The 13,790-nt window shown below is 41.3% G+C and overlaps 26 non-coding genes across 26 annotated transcripts; 14 read left to right on the top strand and 12 right to left on the bottom strand.

Moving 5' to 3' along the window:
* Positions 1-170: 170 nt before the first annotated feature.
* trnak-uuu (transfer RNA lysine (anticodon UUU)) lies at positions 171-243 on the bottom strand. The gene has a single exon. It is a non-coding gene; the product is annotated as a tRNA-Lys (tRNA).
* A 305-nt stretch (positions 244-548) lies between these two features.
* Positions 549-620, top strand: trnaw-cca (transfer RNA tryptophan (anticodon CCA)). Its single transcript has one exon. It is a non-coding gene; the product is annotated as a tRNA-Trp (tRNA).
* A 425-nt stretch (positions 621-1,045) lies between these two features.
* trnaw-cca (transfer RNA tryptophan (anticodon CCA)) lies at positions 1,046-1,117 on the top strand. Its single transcript has one exon. It is a non-coding gene; the product is annotated as a tRNA-Trp (tRNA).
* A 225-nt stretch (positions 1,118-1,342) lies between these two features.
* On the bottom strand, positions 1,343-1,415 carry trnak-uuu (transfer RNA lysine (anticodon UUU)). Its single transcript has one exon. It is a non-coding gene; the product is annotated as a tRNA-Lys (tRNA).
* A 307-nt stretch (positions 1,416-1,722) lies between these two features.
* trnaw-cca (transfer RNA tryptophan (anticodon CCA)) lies at positions 1,723-1,794 on the top strand. Its single transcript has one exon. It is a non-coding gene; the product is annotated as a tRNA-Trp (tRNA).
* Positions 1,795-2,219: 425 nt separating this feature from the next.
* trnaw-cca (transfer RNA tryptophan (anticodon CCA)) lies at positions 2,220-2,291 on the top strand. The gene has a single exon. It is a non-coding gene; the product is annotated as a tRNA-Trp (tRNA).
* A 225-nt stretch (positions 2,292-2,516) lies between these two features.
* On the bottom strand, positions 2,517-2,589 carry trnak-uuu (transfer RNA lysine (anticodon UUU)). Its single transcript has one exon. It is a non-coding gene; the product is annotated as a tRNA-Lys (tRNA).
* Positions 2,590-2,736: 147 nt separating this feature from the next.
* On the top strand, positions 2,737-2,808 carry trnaw-cca (transfer RNA tryptophan (anticodon CCA)). The gene has a single exon. It is a non-coding gene; the product is annotated as a tRNA-Trp (tRNA).
* Positions 2,809-3,033: 225 nt separating this feature from the next.
* On the bottom strand, positions 3,034-3,106 carry trnak-uuu (transfer RNA lysine (anticodon UUU)). Its single transcript has one exon. It is a non-coding gene; the product is annotated as a tRNA-Lys (tRNA).
* Positions 3,107-3,458: 352 nt separating this feature from the next.
* trnaw-cca (transfer RNA tryptophan (anticodon CCA)) lies at positions 3,459-3,531 on the top strand. The gene has a single exon. It is a non-coding gene; the product is annotated as a tRNA-Trp (tRNA).
* A 212-nt stretch (positions 3,532-3,743) lies between these two features.
* trnak-uuu (transfer RNA lysine (anticodon UUU)) lies at positions 3,744-3,816 on the bottom strand. The gene has a single exon. It is a non-coding gene; the product is annotated as a tRNA-Lys (tRNA).
* A 926-nt stretch (positions 3,817-4,742) lies between these two features.
* On the bottom strand, positions 4,743-4,815 carry trnak-uuu (transfer RNA lysine (anticodon UUU)). Its single transcript has one exon. It is a non-coding gene; the product is annotated as a tRNA-Lys (tRNA).
* A 1,139-nt stretch (positions 4,816-5,954) lies between these two features.
* On the top strand, positions 5,955-6,026 carry trnaw-cca (transfer RNA tryptophan (anticodon CCA)). The gene has a single exon. It is a non-coding gene; the product is annotated as a tRNA-Trp (tRNA).
* Positions 6,027-6,250: 224 nt separating this feature from the next.
* On the bottom strand, positions 6,251-6,323 carry trnak-uuu (transfer RNA lysine (anticodon UUU)). The gene has a single exon. It is a non-coding gene; the product is annotated as a tRNA-Lys (tRNA).
* A 1,139-nt stretch (positions 6,324-7,462) lies between these two features.
* Positions 7,463-7,534, top strand: trnaw-cca (transfer RNA tryptophan (anticodon CCA)). Its single transcript has one exon. It is a non-coding gene; the product is annotated as a tRNA-Trp (tRNA).
* A 225-nt stretch (positions 7,535-7,759) lies between these two features.
* On the bottom strand, positions 7,760-7,832 carry trnak-uuu (transfer RNA lysine (anticodon UUU)). Its single transcript has one exon. It is a non-coding gene; the product is annotated as a tRNA-Lys (tRNA).
* A 352-nt stretch (positions 7,833-8,184) lies between these two features.
* trnaw-cca (transfer RNA tryptophan (anticodon CCA)) lies at positions 8,185-8,257 on the top strand. Its single transcript has one exon. It is a non-coding gene; the product is annotated as a tRNA-Trp (tRNA).
* A 212-nt stretch (positions 8,258-8,469) lies between these two features.
* trnak-uuu (transfer RNA lysine (anticodon UUU)) lies at positions 8,470-8,542 on the bottom strand. The gene has a single exon. It is a non-coding gene; the product is annotated as a tRNA-Lys (tRNA).
* Positions 8,543-9,681: 1,139 nt separating this feature from the next.
* trnaw-cca (transfer RNA tryptophan (anticodon CCA)) lies at positions 9,682-9,753 on the top strand. The gene has a single exon. It is a non-coding gene; the product is annotated as a tRNA-Trp (tRNA).
* A 935-nt stretch (positions 9,754-10,688) lies between these two features.
* trnaw-cca (transfer RNA tryptophan (anticodon CCA)) lies at positions 10,689-10,760 on the top strand. Its single transcript has one exon. It is a non-coding gene; the product is annotated as a tRNA-Trp (tRNA).
* A 225-nt stretch (positions 10,761-10,985) lies between these two features.
* On the bottom strand, positions 10,986-11,058 carry trnak-uuu (transfer RNA lysine (anticodon UUU)). Its single transcript has one exon. It is a non-coding gene; the product is annotated as a tRNA-Lys (tRNA).
* Positions 11,059-11,410: 352 nt separating this feature from the next.
* trnaw-cca (transfer RNA tryptophan (anticodon CCA)) lies at positions 11,411-11,483 on the top strand. Its single transcript has one exon. It is a non-coding gene; the product is annotated as a tRNA-Trp (tRNA).
* Positions 11,484-11,695: 212 nt separating this feature from the next.
* Positions 11,696-11,768, bottom strand: trnak-uuu (transfer RNA lysine (anticodon UUU)). The gene has a single exon. It is a non-coding gene; the product is annotated as a tRNA-Lys (tRNA).
* Positions 11,769-12,907: 1,139 nt separating this feature from the next.
* trnaw-cca (transfer RNA tryptophan (anticodon CCA)) lies at positions 12,908-12,979 on the top strand. The gene has a single exon. It is a non-coding gene; the product is annotated as a tRNA-Trp (tRNA).
* A 225-nt stretch (positions 12,980-13,204) lies between these two features.
* On the bottom strand, positions 13,205-13,277 carry trnak-uuu (transfer RNA lysine (anticodon UUU)). Its single transcript has one exon. It is a non-coding gene; the product is annotated as a tRNA-Lys (tRNA).
* A 352-nt stretch (positions 13,278-13,629) lies between these two features.
* trnaw-cca (transfer RNA tryptophan (anticodon CCA)) lies at positions 13,630-13,702 on the top strand. The gene has a single exon. It is a non-coding gene; the product is annotated as a tRNA-Trp (tRNA).
* Positions 13,703-13,790: the final 88 nt, after the last annotated feature.

The raw sequence follows: 13,790 nt of genomic DNA, 5'->3' as shown, positions 1-13,790 counted from the left end.
TTTGTTTTTTATTGCTCTTCAGAAGTCTTGGTAGTTTACAAAAGCTTTGAAACTGCTTAATTAGGTTACATCCATTTAATGCAAACAGCTCTGGACCAAAGTGTTTCCTTTGCAAACCAAGTATCACAAAGGCCAATTGCCTCAAGTGACTACTAAATAGAATGGAAGAACGCCCGAACAGGGACTTGAACCCTGGACCCTCAGATTAAAAGTCTGATGCTCTACCGACTGAGCTATTCGGGCTTCAACTGCTGCCACATTTCGAATTTAGAGAAGCTCAGAGTTCCTTATTATTATAAGGCCGTTGCTATCTCATGGCTCTTCGGAAGTCTGGGCAGTTTACCAAAGCTTTAAAACTGGGCTGGCAAATGAATTAATCCGCAGCCTGATGTTAAGATTGGAGACTGACTCTACAAAGGTTTAAGACGACAAGTTCAATTAAGTTACTTGTGTAGCTACGCAAACAGCACTGTACCAAGGGGTTTTCTTTGCAAAGCAACTCTCAGGACTTTGAAACTGGCTTTGCCAATGGTCATTGTACCTTAAGAGACCTCGTGGCGCAACGGTAGCGCGTCTGACTCCAGATCAGAAGGTTGCGTGTTCAAATCACGCCGGGGTCAATCTTTGACTTGTCACAATGTAAATGCTGCCCTCTTACGTGTTTAGTTTTTTATTGCTCTTCAGAAGTCTTGGTAGTTTACAAAAGCTTTGAAACTGCTTAATTAGGTTACATCCATTTAATGCAAACAGCTCTGGACCAAAGTGTTTCCTTTGCAAACCAAGTATCACAAAGGCCAATTGCCTCAAGTGACTACTAAATAGAATGACACCCAAACAGGGACTTGAAGCTTGGACCCTCAGATTAAAAGTCTGATGCTCTACCGACTGAGCTATCCGGGCTTCAACTGCTGCCAAATTTTGAATTTAAAGAAGCTCAGAGTTCTTTAATATTATTAGGTGTCTGCTATCACATGGCTCTTCGGAAGTCTGGGCAGTTTACCAAAGCTTTGAAACTGGCTTTGCCAAAGGTCATTGTGAATTAAAAGACCTTGTGGCGCAACGGTAGCGCGTCTGACTCCAGATCAGAAGGTTGCGTGTTCAAATCACGTCAGGGTCAACCTTTGACTTGTCACAATGTAAATGCATTGTGTAAATGCAAAACTCTTACGTGTTTTGTTTTTTATTGCTCTTCAGAAGTCTTGGTAGTTTACAAAAGCTTTAAAACTGCTTAATTAGGTTACATCCATTTAATGCAAACAGCTCTGGACCAAAGTGTTTCCTTTGCAAACCAAGTATCACAAAGGCCAATTGCCTCAAGTGACTACTAAATAGAATGGGAGAACGCCCGAACAGGGACTTGAACCCTGGACCCTCAGATTAAAAGTCTGATGCTCTACCGACTGAGCTATCCGGGCTTCAACTGCTGCCACATTTAAAGAATTTAAAGAAGCTCAGAGTTCCTTATTATTATAAGGCCGTTGCTATCTCATGGCTCTTCGGAAGTCTGGGCAGTTTACCAAAGCTTTAAAACTGGGCTGGCAAATGAATTAATCCGCAGCCTGATGTTAAGATTGGAGACTGACTCTACAAAGGTTTAAGACGACAAGTTCAATAAAGTTACTTGTGTAGCTACGCAAACAGCACTGTACCAAGGGGTTTTCTTTGCAAAGCAACTCTCAGGACTTTGAAACTGGCTTTGCCAATGGTCATTGTACCTTAAGAGACCTCGTGGCGCAACGGTAGCGCGTCTGACTCCAGATCAGAAGGTTGCGTGTTCAAATCACGTCGGGGTCAATCTTTGACTTGTCACAATGTAAATGCTGCCCTCTTACGTGTTTAGTTTGTTATTGCTCTTCAGAAGTCTTGGTAGTTTACAAAAGCTTTGAAACTGCTTAATTAGGTTACATCCATTTAATGCAAACAGCTCTGGACCAAAGTGTTTCCTTTGCAAACCAAGTATCACAAAGGCCAATTGCCTCAAGTGACTACTAAATAGAATGACACCCAAACAGGGACTTGAAGCTTGGACCCTCAGATTAAAAGTCTGATGCTCTACCGACTGAGCTATCCGGGCTTCAACTGCTGCCAAATTTTGAATTTAAAGAAGCTCAGAGTTCTTTAATATTATTAGGTGTCTGCTATCACATGGCTCTTAGGAAGTCTGGGCAGTTTACCAAAGCTTTGAAACTGGCTTTGCCAAAGGTCATTGTGAATTAAAAGACCTTGTGGCGCAACGGTAGCGCGTCTGACTCCAGATCAGAAGGTTGCGTGTTCAATTCACGTCAGAGTCAACCTTTGACTTGTCACAATGTAAATGCATTGTGTAAATGCAAAACTCTTACGTGTTTTGTTTTTTATTGCTCTTCAGAAGTCTTGGTAGTTTACAAAAGCTTTAAAACTGCTTAATTAGGTTACATCCATTTAATGCAAACAGCTCTGGACCAAAGTGTTTCCTTTGCAAACCAAGTATCACAAAGGCCAATTGCCTCAAGTGACTACTAAATAGAATGGGAGAACGCCCGAACAGGGACTTGAACCCTGGACCCTCAGATTAAAAGTCTGATGCTCTACCGACTGAGCTATCCGGGCTTCAACTGCTGCCACATTTAAAGAATTTAAAGAAGCTCAGAGTTCCTTTTTATTATTAGGCCGTTGCTATGTCATCGCTCTTCGGAAGTCTGGGCAGTTTACCAAAGCTTTGAAACTGGCTTTGCCAAAGGTCATTGTGAATTAAAAGACCTTGTGGCGCAACGGTAGCGCGTCTGACTCCAGATCAGAAGGTTGCGTGTTCAAATCACGTCAGGGTCAACCTTTGACTTGTCACAATGTAAATGCATTGTGTAAATGCAAAACTCTTACGTGTTTTGTTTTTTATTGCTCTTCAGAAGTCTTGGTAGTTTACAAAAGCTTTAAAACTGCTTAATTAGGTTACATCCATTTAATGCAAACAGCTCTGGACCAAAGTGTTTCCTTTGCAAACCAAGTATCACAAAGGCCAATTGCCTCAAGTGACTACTAAATAGAATGGAAGAACGCCCGAACAGGGACTTGAACCCTGGACCCTCAGATTAAAAGTCTGATGCTCTACCGACTGAGCTATCCGGGCTTCAACTGCTGCCAAATTTTGAATTTAAAGAAGCTCAGAGTTCTTTATTATTATTAGGTGTCTGCTATCACATGGCTCTTCGGAAGTCTAGGTAGTTTTCCGAAGCTTTGAAACTGGCTTTGCCAATGGTCATTGTGAATTAAAAAAATTTGTGGCGCAATGGTAGCGCGTCTGACTCCAGATCAGAAGGTTGCGTGTTCAAATCATGTCGGTGTCAACCTTTGACTTGTCACAATGTAAATGCTGCCCTCTTATGTGTTTTGTTTTTTATTGCTCTGCAGAAGTCTTGGTAGTTTACAAAAGCTTTGAAACTGCTAAATTAGGTTACATCCATTTAATGCAAACAGCTCTGGACCAAAGTGGCGCAACGGTAGCGCGTCTGACTCCAGATCAGAAGGTTGCGTGTTCAAATCACGTCAGGGTCAACCTTTGACTTGTCATTGTGTAAATGCAAAACTCTTACGTGTTTTGTTTTTTATTGCTCTTCAGAAGTCTTGGTAGTTTACAAAAGCTTTAAAACTGCTTAATTAGGTTACATCCATTTAATGCAAACAGCTCTGGACCAAAGTGTTTCCTTTGCAAACCAAGTATCACAAAGGCCAATTGCCTCAAGTGACTACTAAATAGAATGGGAGAACGCCCGAACAGGGACTTGAACCCTGGACCCTCAGATTAAAAGTCTGATGCTCTACCGACTGAGCTATCCGGGCTTCAACTGCTGCCACATTTTGAATTTAAAGAAGCTCAGAGTTCTTTATTATTATTAGGTGTCTGCTATCACATGGCTCTTCAGAAGTCTAGGTAGTTTTCCGAAGCTTTGAAACTGGCTTTGCCAATGGTCACTGTGAATTAAAAAACCTTGTGGCGCACCGGTAGCGCGTCTGACTCCAGATCAGAAGGTTGCGTGTTCAAATCATGTCGGTGTCAACCTTTGACTTGTCACAATGTAAATGCTGCCCTCTTATGTGTTTTGTTTTTTATTGCTCTTCAGAAGTCTTGGTAGTTTACAAAAGCTTTGAAACTGCTTAATTAGGTTACATCCATTTAATGCAAACAGCTCTGGACCAAAGTGTTTCCTTTGCAAACCAAGTATCACAAAGGCCAATTGCCTCAAGTGACTACTAAATAGAATGACACCCAAACAGGGACTTGAAGCTTGGACCCTCAGATTAAAAGTCTGATGCTCTACCGACTGAGCTATCCGGGCTTCAACTGCTGCCAAATTTTGAATTTAAAGAAGCTCAGAGTTCTTTAATATTATTAGGTGTCTGCTATCACATGGCTCTTCGGAAGTCTGGGCAGTTTACCAAAGCTTTGAAACTGGCTTTGCCAATGGTCATTGTGAATTAAAAAAATTTGTGGCGCAATGGTAGCGCGTCTGACTCCAGATCAGAAGGTTGCGTGTTCAAATCATGTCGGTGTCAACCTTTGACTTGTCACAATGTAAATGCTGCCTTCTTATGTGTTTTGTTTTCTATTGCTCTTCAGAAGTCTTGGTAGTTTACAAAAGCTTTGAAACTGCTTAATTAGGTTACATCCATTTAATGCAAACAGCTCTGGACCAAAGTGTTTCCTTTGCAAACCAAGTATCACAAAGGCCAATTGCCTCAAGTGACTACTAAATAGAATGGGAGAACGCCCGAACAGGGACTTGAACCCTGGACCCTCAGATTAAAAGTCTGATGCTCTACCGACTGAGCTATCCGGGCTTCAACTGCTGCCACATTTTGAATTTAAAGAAGCTCAGAGTTCTTTATTATTATTAGGTGTCTGCTATCACATGGCTCTTCAGAAGTCTAGGTAGTTTTCCGAAGCTTTGAAACTGGCTTTGCCAATGGTCACTGTGAATTAAAAAACCTTGTGGCGCACCGGTAGCGCGTCTGACTCCAGATCAGAAGGTTGCGTGTTCAAATCATGTCGGTGTCAACCTTTGACTTGTCACAATGTAAATGCTGCCCTCTTATGTGTTTTGTTTTTTATTGCTCTTCAGAAGTCTTGGTAGTTTACAAAAGCTTTGAAACTGCTTAATTAGGTTACATCCATTTAATGCAAACAGCTCTGGACCAAAGTGTTTCCTTTGCAAACCAAGTATCACAAAGGCCAATTGCCTCAAGTGACTACTAAATAGAATGACACCCAAACAGGGACTTGAAGCTTGGACCCTCAGATTAAAAGTCTGATGCTCTACCGACTGAGCTATCCGGGCTTCAACTGCTGCCAAATTTTGAATTTAAAGAAGCTCAGAGTTCTTTAATATTATTAGGTGTCTGCTATCACATGGCTCTTCGGAAGTCTGGGCAGTTTACCAAAGCTTTGAAACTGGCTTTGCCAATGGTCATTGTGAATTAAAAAAATTTGTGGCGCAATGGTAGCGCGTCTGACTCCAGATCAGAAGGTTGCGTGTTCAAATCATGTCGGTGTCAACCTTTGACTTGTCACAATGTAAATGCTGCCTTCTTATGTGTTTTGTTTTCTATTGCTCTTCAGAAGTCTTGGTAGTTTACAAAAGCTTTGAAACTGCTTAATTAGGTTACATCCATTTAATGCAAACAGCTCTGGACCAAAGTGTTTCCTTTGCAAACCAAGTATCACAAAGGCCAATTGCCTCAAGTGACTACTAAATAGAATGACACCCAAACAGGGACTTGAAGCTTGGACCCTCAGATTAAAAGTCTGATGCTCTACCGACTGAGCTATCCGGGCTTCAACTGCTGCCAAATTTTGAATTTAAAGAAGCTCAGAGTTTTTTAATATTATTAGGTGTCTGCTATCACATGGCTCTTCGGAAGTCTGGGCAGTTTACCAAAGCTTTGAAACTGGCTTTGCCAAAGGTCATTGTGAATTAAAAGACCTTGTGGCGCAACGGTAGCGCGTCTGACTCCAGATCAGAAGGTTGCGTGTTCAAATCACGTCAGGGTCAACCTTTGACTTGTCACAATGTAAATGCATTGTGTAAATGCAAAACTCTTACGTGTTTTGTTTTTTATTGCTCTTCAGAAGTCTTGGTAGTTTACAAAAGCTTTAAAACTGCTTAATTAGGTTACATCCATTTAATGCAAACAGCTCTGGACCAAAGTGTTTCCTTTGCAAACCAAGTATCACAAAGGCCAATTGCCTCAAGTGACTACTAATAGAATGGGAGAACGCCCGAACAGGGACTTGAACCCTGGACCCTCAGATTAAAAGTCTGATGCTCTACCGACTGAGCTATCCGGGCTTCAACTGCTGCCACATTTTGAATTTAAAGAAGCTCAGAGTTCTTTATTATTATTAGGTGTCTGCTATCACATGGCTCTTCAGAAGTCTAGGTAGTTTTCCGAAGCTTTGAAACTGGCTTTGCCAATGGTCATTGTGAATTAAAAAAATTTGTGGCGCAATGGTAGCGCGTCTGACTCCAGATCAGAAGGTTGCGTGTTCAAATCATGTCGGTGTCAACCTTTGACTTGTCACAATGTAAATGCTGCCTTCTTATGTGTTTTGTTTTCTATTGCTCTTCAGAAGTCTTGGTAGTTTACAAAAGCTTTGAAACTGCTTAATTAGGTTACATCCATTTAATGCAAACAGCTCTGGACCAAAGTGTTTCCTTTGCAAACCAAGTATCACAAAGGCCAATTGCCTCAAGTGACTACTAAATAGAATGACACCCAAACAGGGACTTGAAGCTTGGACCCTCAGATTAAAAGTCTGATGCTCTACCGACTGAGCTATCCGGGCTTCAACTGCTGCCAAATTTTGAATTTAAAGAAGCTCAGAGTTCTTTAATATTATTAGGTGTCTGCTATCACATGGCTCTTCGGAAGTCTGGGCAGTTTACCAAAGCTTTGAAACTGGCTTTGCCAATGGTCATTGTGAATTAAAAAAATTTGTGGCGCAATGGTAGCGCGTCTGACTCCAGATCAGAAGGTTGCGTGTTCAAATCATGTCGGTGTCAACCTTTGACTTGTCACAATGTAAATGCTGCCTTCTTATGTGTTTTGTTTTCTATTGCTCTTCAGAAGTCTTGGTAGTTTACAAAAGCTTTGAAACTGCTTAATTAGGTTACATCCATTTAATGCAAACAGCTCTGGACCAAAGTGTTTCCTTTGCAAACCAAGTATCACAAAGGCCAATTGCCTCAAGTGACTACTAAATAGAATGACACCCAAACAGGGACTTGAAGCTTGGACCCTCAGATTAAAAGTCTGATGCTCTACCGACTGAGCTATCCGGGCTTCAACTGCTGCCAAATTTTGAATTTAAAGAAGCTCAGAGTTCTTTAATATTATTAGGTGTCTGCTATCACATGGCTCTTCGGAAGTCTGGGCAGTTTACCAAAGCTTTGAAACTGGCTTTGCCAAAGGTCATTGTGAATTAAAAGACCTTGTGGCGCAACGGTAGCGCGTCTGACTCCAGATCAGAAGGTTGCGTGTTCAAATCACGTCAGGGTCAACCTTTGACTTGTCACAATGTAAATGCATTGTGTAAATGCAAAACTCTTACGTGTTTTGTTTTTTATTGCTCTTCAGAAGTCTTGGTAGTTTACAAAAGCTTTAAAACTGCTTAATTAGGTTACATCCATTTAATGCAAACAGCTCTGGACCAAAGTGTTTCCTTTGCAAACCAAGTATCACAAAGGCCAATTGCCTCAAGTGACTACTAAATAGAATGGAAGAACGCCCGAACAGGGACTTGAACCCTGGACCCTCAGATTAAAAGTCTGATGCTCTACCGACTGAGCTATCCGGGCTTCAACTGCTGCCAAATTTTGAATTTAAAGAAGCTCAGAGTTCTTTATTATTATTAGGTGTCTGCTATCACATGGCTCTTCGGAAGTCTAGGTAGTTTTCCGAAGCTTTGAAACTGGCTTTGCCAATGGTCATTGTGAATTAAAAAAATTTGTGGCGCAATGGTAGCGCGTCTGACTCCAGATCAGAAGGTTGCGTGTTCAAATCATGTCGGTGTCAACCTTTGACTTGTCACAATGTAAATGCTGCCCTCTTATGTGTTTTGTTTTTTATTGCTCTTCAGAAGTCTTGGTAGTTTACAAAAGCTTTGAAACTGCTAAATTAGGTTACATCCATTTAATGCAAACAGCTCTGGACCAAAGTGGCGCAACGGTAGCGCGTCTGACTCCAGATCAGAAGGTTGCGTGTTCAAATCACGTCAGGGTCAACCTTTGACTTGTCATTGTGTAAATGCAAAACTCTTACGTGTTTTGTTTTTTATTGCTCTTCAGAAGTCTTGGTAGTTTACAAAAGCTTTAAAACTGCTTAATTAGGTTACATCCATTTAATGCAAACAGCTCTGGACCAAAGTGTTTCCTTTGCAAACCAAGTATCACAAAGGCCAATTGCCTCAAGTGACTACTAAATAGAATGGGAGAACGCCCGAACAGGGACTTGAACCCTGGACCCTCAGATTAAAAGTCTGATGCTCTACCGACTGAGCTATCCGGGCTTCAACTGCTGCCACATTTTGAATTTAAAGAAGCTCAGAGTTCTTTATTATTATTAGGTGTCTGCTATCACATGGCTCTTCAGAAGTCTAGGTAGTTTTCCGAAGCTTTGAAACTGGCTTTGCCAATGGTCACTGTGAATTAAAAAACCTTGTGGCGCACCGGTAGCGCGTCTGACTCCAGATCAGAAGGTTGCGTGTTCAAATCATGTCGGTGTCAACCTTTGACTTGTCACAATGTAAATGCTGCCCTCTTATGTGTTTTGTTTTTTATTGCTCTTCAGAAGTCTTGGTAGTTTACAAAAGCTTTGAAACTGCTTAATTAGGTTACATCCATTTAATGCAAACAGCTCTGGACCAAAGTGTTTCCTTTGCAAACCAAGTATCACAAAGGCCAATTGCCTCAAGTGACTACTAAATAGAATGACACCCAAACAGGGACTTGAAGCTTGGACCCTCAGATTAAAAGTCTGATGCTCTACCGACTGAGCTATCCGGGCTTCAACTGCTGCCAAATTTTGAATTTAAAGAAGCTCAGAGTTCTTTAATATTATTAGGTGTCTGCTATCACATGGCTCTTCGGAAGTCTGGGCAGTTTACCAAAGCTTTGAAACTGGCTTTGCCAATGGTCATTGTGAATTAAAAAAATTTGTGGCGCAATGGTAGCGCGTCTGACTCCAGATCAGAAGGTTGCGTGTTCAAATCATGTCGGTGTCAACCTTTGACTTGTCACAATGTAAATGCTGCCTTCTTATGTGTTTTGTTTTCTATTGCTCTTCAGAAGTCTTGGTAGTTTACAAAAGCTTTGAAACTGCTTAATTAGGTTACATCCATTTAATGCAAACAGCTCTGGACCAAAGTGTTTCCTTTGCAAACCAAGTATCACAAAGGCCAATTGCCTCAAGTGACTACTAAATAGAATGACACCCAAACAGGGACTTGAAGCTTGGACCCTCAGATTAAAAGTCTGATGCTCTACCGACTGAGCTATCCGGGCTTCAACTGCTGCCAAATTTTGAATTTAAAGAAGCTCAGAGTTCTTTAATATTATTAGGTGTCTGCTATCACATGGCTCTTCGGAAGTCTGGGCAGTTTACCAAAGCTTTGAAACTGGCTTTGCCAAAGGTCATTGTGAATTAAAAGACCTTGTGGCGCAACGGTAGCGCGTCTGACTCCAGATCAGAAGGTTGCGTGTTCAAATCACGTCAGGGTCAACCTTTGACTTGTCACAATGTAAATGCATTGTGTAAATGCAAAACTCTTACGTGTTTTGTTTTTTATTGCTCTTCAGAAGTCTTGGTAGTTTACAAAAGCTTTAAAACTGCTTAATTAGGTTACATCCATTTAATGCAAACAGCTCTGGACCAAAGTGTTTCCTTTGCAAACCAAGTATCACAAAGGCCAATTGCCTCAAGTGACTACTAAATAGAATGACACCCAAACAGGGACTTGAAGCTTGGACCCTCAGATTAAAAGTCTGATGCTCTACCGACTGAGCTATCCGGGCTTCAACTGCTGCCAAATTTTGAATTTAAAGAAGCTCAGAGTTCTTTAATATTATTAGGTGTCTGCTATCACATGGCTCTTCGGAAGTCTGGGCAGTTTACCAAAGCTTTGAAACTGGCTTTGCCAATGGTCATTGTGAATTAAAAAAATTTGTGGCGCAATGGTAGCGCGTCTGACTCCAGATCAGAAGGTTGCGTGTTCAAATCATGTCGGTGTCAACCTTTGACTTGTCACAATGTAAATGCTGCCTTCTTATGTGTTTTGTTTTCTATTGCTCTTCAGAAGTCTTGGTAGTTTACAAAAGCTTTGAAACTGCTTAATTAGGTTACATCCATTTAATGCAAACAGCTCTGGACCAAAGTGTTTCCTTTGCAAACCAAGTATCACAAAGGCCAATTGCCTCAAGTGACTACTAAATAGAATGACACCCAAACAGGGACTTGAAGCTTGGACCCTCAGATTAAAAGTCTGATGCTCTACCGACTGAGCTATCCGGGCTTCAACTGCTGCCAAATTTTGAATTTAAAGAAGCTCAGAGTTCTTTAATATTATTAGGTGTCTGCTATCACATGGCTCTTCGGAAGTCTGGGCAGTTTACCAAAGCTTTGAAACTGGCTTTGCCAAAGGTCATTGTGAATTAAAAGACCTTGTGGCGCAACGGTAGCGCGTCTGACTCCAGATCAGAAGGTTGCGTGTTCAAATCACGTCAGGGTCAACCTTTGACTTGTCACAATGTAAATGCATTGTGTAAATGCAAAACTCTTACGTGTTTTGTTTTTTATTGCTCTTCAGAAGTCTTGGTAGTTTACAAAAGCTTTAAAACTGCTTAATTAGGTTACATCCATTTAATGCAAACAGCTCTGGACCAAAGTGTTTCCTTTGCAAACCAAGTATCACAAAGGCCAATTGCCTCAAGTGACTACTAAATAGAATGGAAGAACGCCCGAACAGGGACTTGAACCCTGGACCCTCAGATTAAAAGTCTGATGCTCTACCGACTGAGCTATCCGGGCTTCAACTGCTGCCAAATTTTGAATTTAAAGAAGCTCAGAGTTCTTTATTATTATTAGGTGTCTGCTATCACATGGCTCTTCGGAAGTCTAGGTAGTTTTCCGAAGCTTTGAAACTGGCTTTGCCAATGGTCATTGTGAATTAAAAAAATTTGTGGCGCAATGGTAGCGCGTCTGACTCCAGATCAGAAGGTTGCGTGTTCAAATCATGTCGGTGTCAACCTTTGACTTGTCACAATGTAAATGCTGCCCTCTTATGTGTTTTGTTTTTTATTGCTCTTCAGAAGTCTTGGTAGTTTACAAAAGCTTTGAAACTGCTAAATTAGGTTACATCCATTTAATGCAAACAGCTCTGGACCAAAGTGGCGCAACGGTAGCGCGTCTGACTCCAGATCAGAAGGTTGCGTGTTCAAATCACGTCAGGGTCAACCTTTGACTTGTCATTGTGTAAATGCAAAACTCTTACGTGTTTTGTTTTTTATTGCTCTTCAGAAGTCTTGGTAGTTTACAAAAGCTTTAAAACTGCTTAATTAGGTTACATCCATTTAATGCAAACAGCTCTGGACCAAAGTGTTTCCTTTGCAAACCAAGTATCACAAAGGCCAATTGCCTCAAGTGACTACTAAATAGAATGGGAGAACGCCCGAACAGGGACTTGAACCCTGGACCCTCAGATTAAAAGTCTGATGCTCTACCGACTGAGCTATCCGGGCTTCAACTGCTGCCACATTTTGAATTTAAAGAAGCTCAGAGTTCTTTATTATTATTAGGTGTCTGCTATCACATGGCTCTTCAGAAGTCTAGGTAGTTTTCCGAAGCTTTGAAACTGGCTTTGCCAATGGTCACTGTGAATTAAAAAACCTTGTGGCGCACCGGTAGCGCGTCTGACTCCAGATCAGAAGGTTGCGTGTTCAAATCATGTCGGTGTCAACCTTTGACTTGTCACAATGTAAATGCTGCCCTCTTATGTGTTTTGTTTTTTATTGCTCTTCAGAAGTCTTGGTAGTTTACAAAAGCTTTGAAACTGCTTAATTAGGTTACATCCATTTAATGCAAACAGCTCTGGACCAAAGTGTTTCCTTTGCAAACCAAGTATCACAAAGGCCAATTGCCTCAAGTGACTACTAAATAGAATGACACCCAAACAGGGACTTGAAGCTTGGACCCTCAGATTAAAAGTCTGATGCTCTACCGACTGAGCTATCCGGGCTTCAACTGCTGCCAAATTTTGAATTTAAAGAAGCTCAGAGTTCTTTAATATTATTAGGTGTCTGCTATCACATGGCTCTTCGGAAGTCTGGGCAGTTTACCAAAGCTTTGAAACTGGCTTTGCCAATGGTCATTGTGAATTAAAAAAATTTGTGGCGCAATGGTAGCGCGTCTGACTCCAGATCAGAAGGTTGCGTGTTCAAATCATGTCGGTGTCAACCTTTGACTTGTCACAATGTAAATGCTGCCTTCTTATGTGTTTTGTTTTCTATTGCTCTTCAGAAGTCTTGGTAGTTTACAAAAGCTTTGAAACTGCTTAATTAGGTTACATCCATTTAATGCAAACAGCTCTGGACCAAAGTGTTTCCTTTGCAAACCAAGTATCACAAAGGCCAATTGCCTCAAGTGACTACTAAATAGAATGACACCCAAACAGGGACTTGAAGCTTGGACCCTCAGATTAAAAGTCTGATGCTCTACCGACTGAGCTATCCGGGCTTCAACTGCTGCCAAATTTTGAATTTAAAGAAGCTCAGAGTTCTTTAATATTATTAGGTGTCTGCTATCACATGGCTCTTCGGAAGTCTGGGCAGTTTACCAAAGCTTTGAAACTGGCTTTGCCAAAGGTCATTGTGAATTAAAAGACCTTGTGGCGCAACGGTAGCGCGTCTGACTCCAGATCAGAAGGTTGCGTGTTCAAATCACGTCAGGGTCAACCTTTGACTTGTCACAATGTAAATGCATTGTGTAAATGCAAAACTCTTACGTGTTTTGTTTTTTATTGCTCTTCAGAAGTCTTGGTAGTTTACAAAAGCTTTAAAACTGCTTAATTAGGTTACATCCATTTAATGCAAACAGCTCTGGACCAAAGTGTTTCCTTTGCAAACCAAGTATCACAAAGGCCAATTGCCTCAAGTGACTACTAAATAGAATGGAAGAACGCCCGAACAGGGACTTGAACCCTGGACCCTCAGATTAAAAGTCTGATGCTCTACCGACTGAGCTATCCGGGCTTCAACTGCTGCCAAATTTTGAATTTAAAGAAGCTCAGAGTTCTTTATTATTATTAGGTGTCTGCTATCACATGGCTCTTCGGAAGTCTAGGTAGTTTTCCGAAGCTTTGAAACTGGCTTTGCCAATGGTCATTGTGAATTAAAAAAATTTGTGGCGCAATGGTAGCGCGTCTGACTCCAGATCAGAAGGTTGCGTGTTCAAATCATGTCGGTGTCAACCTTTGACTTGTCACAATGTAAATGCTGCCCTCTTATGTGTTTTGTTTTTTATTGCTCTTCAGAAGTCTTGGTAGTTTACAAAAGCTTTGAAACTGCTAAATTAGGTTACATCCATTTAATGCAAACAGCTCTGGACCAAACTGGCGCAACGGTAGCGCGTCTGACTCCAGATCAGAAGGTTGCGTGTTCAAATCACGTCAGGGTCAACCTTTGACTTGTCACAATGTAAATGCTGCCTTCTTATGTGTTTTGTTTTCTATTGCTCTTCAGAAGTCTTGGTAGTTTACAAAAGCT

The sequence above is a fragment of the Trichomycterus rosablanca genome, chromosome 5 (genome assembly GCF_030014385.1).
Source record: "Trichomycterus rosablanca isolate fTriRos1 chromosome 5, fTriRos1.hap1, whole genome shotgun sequence".
Taxonomy (NCBI): Eukaryota; Metazoa; Chordata; class Actinopteri; order Siluriformes; family Trichomycteridae; genus Trichomycterus; species Trichomycterus rosablanca.
This window is presented reverse-complemented; position numbering and strand designations above follow the sequence as displayed.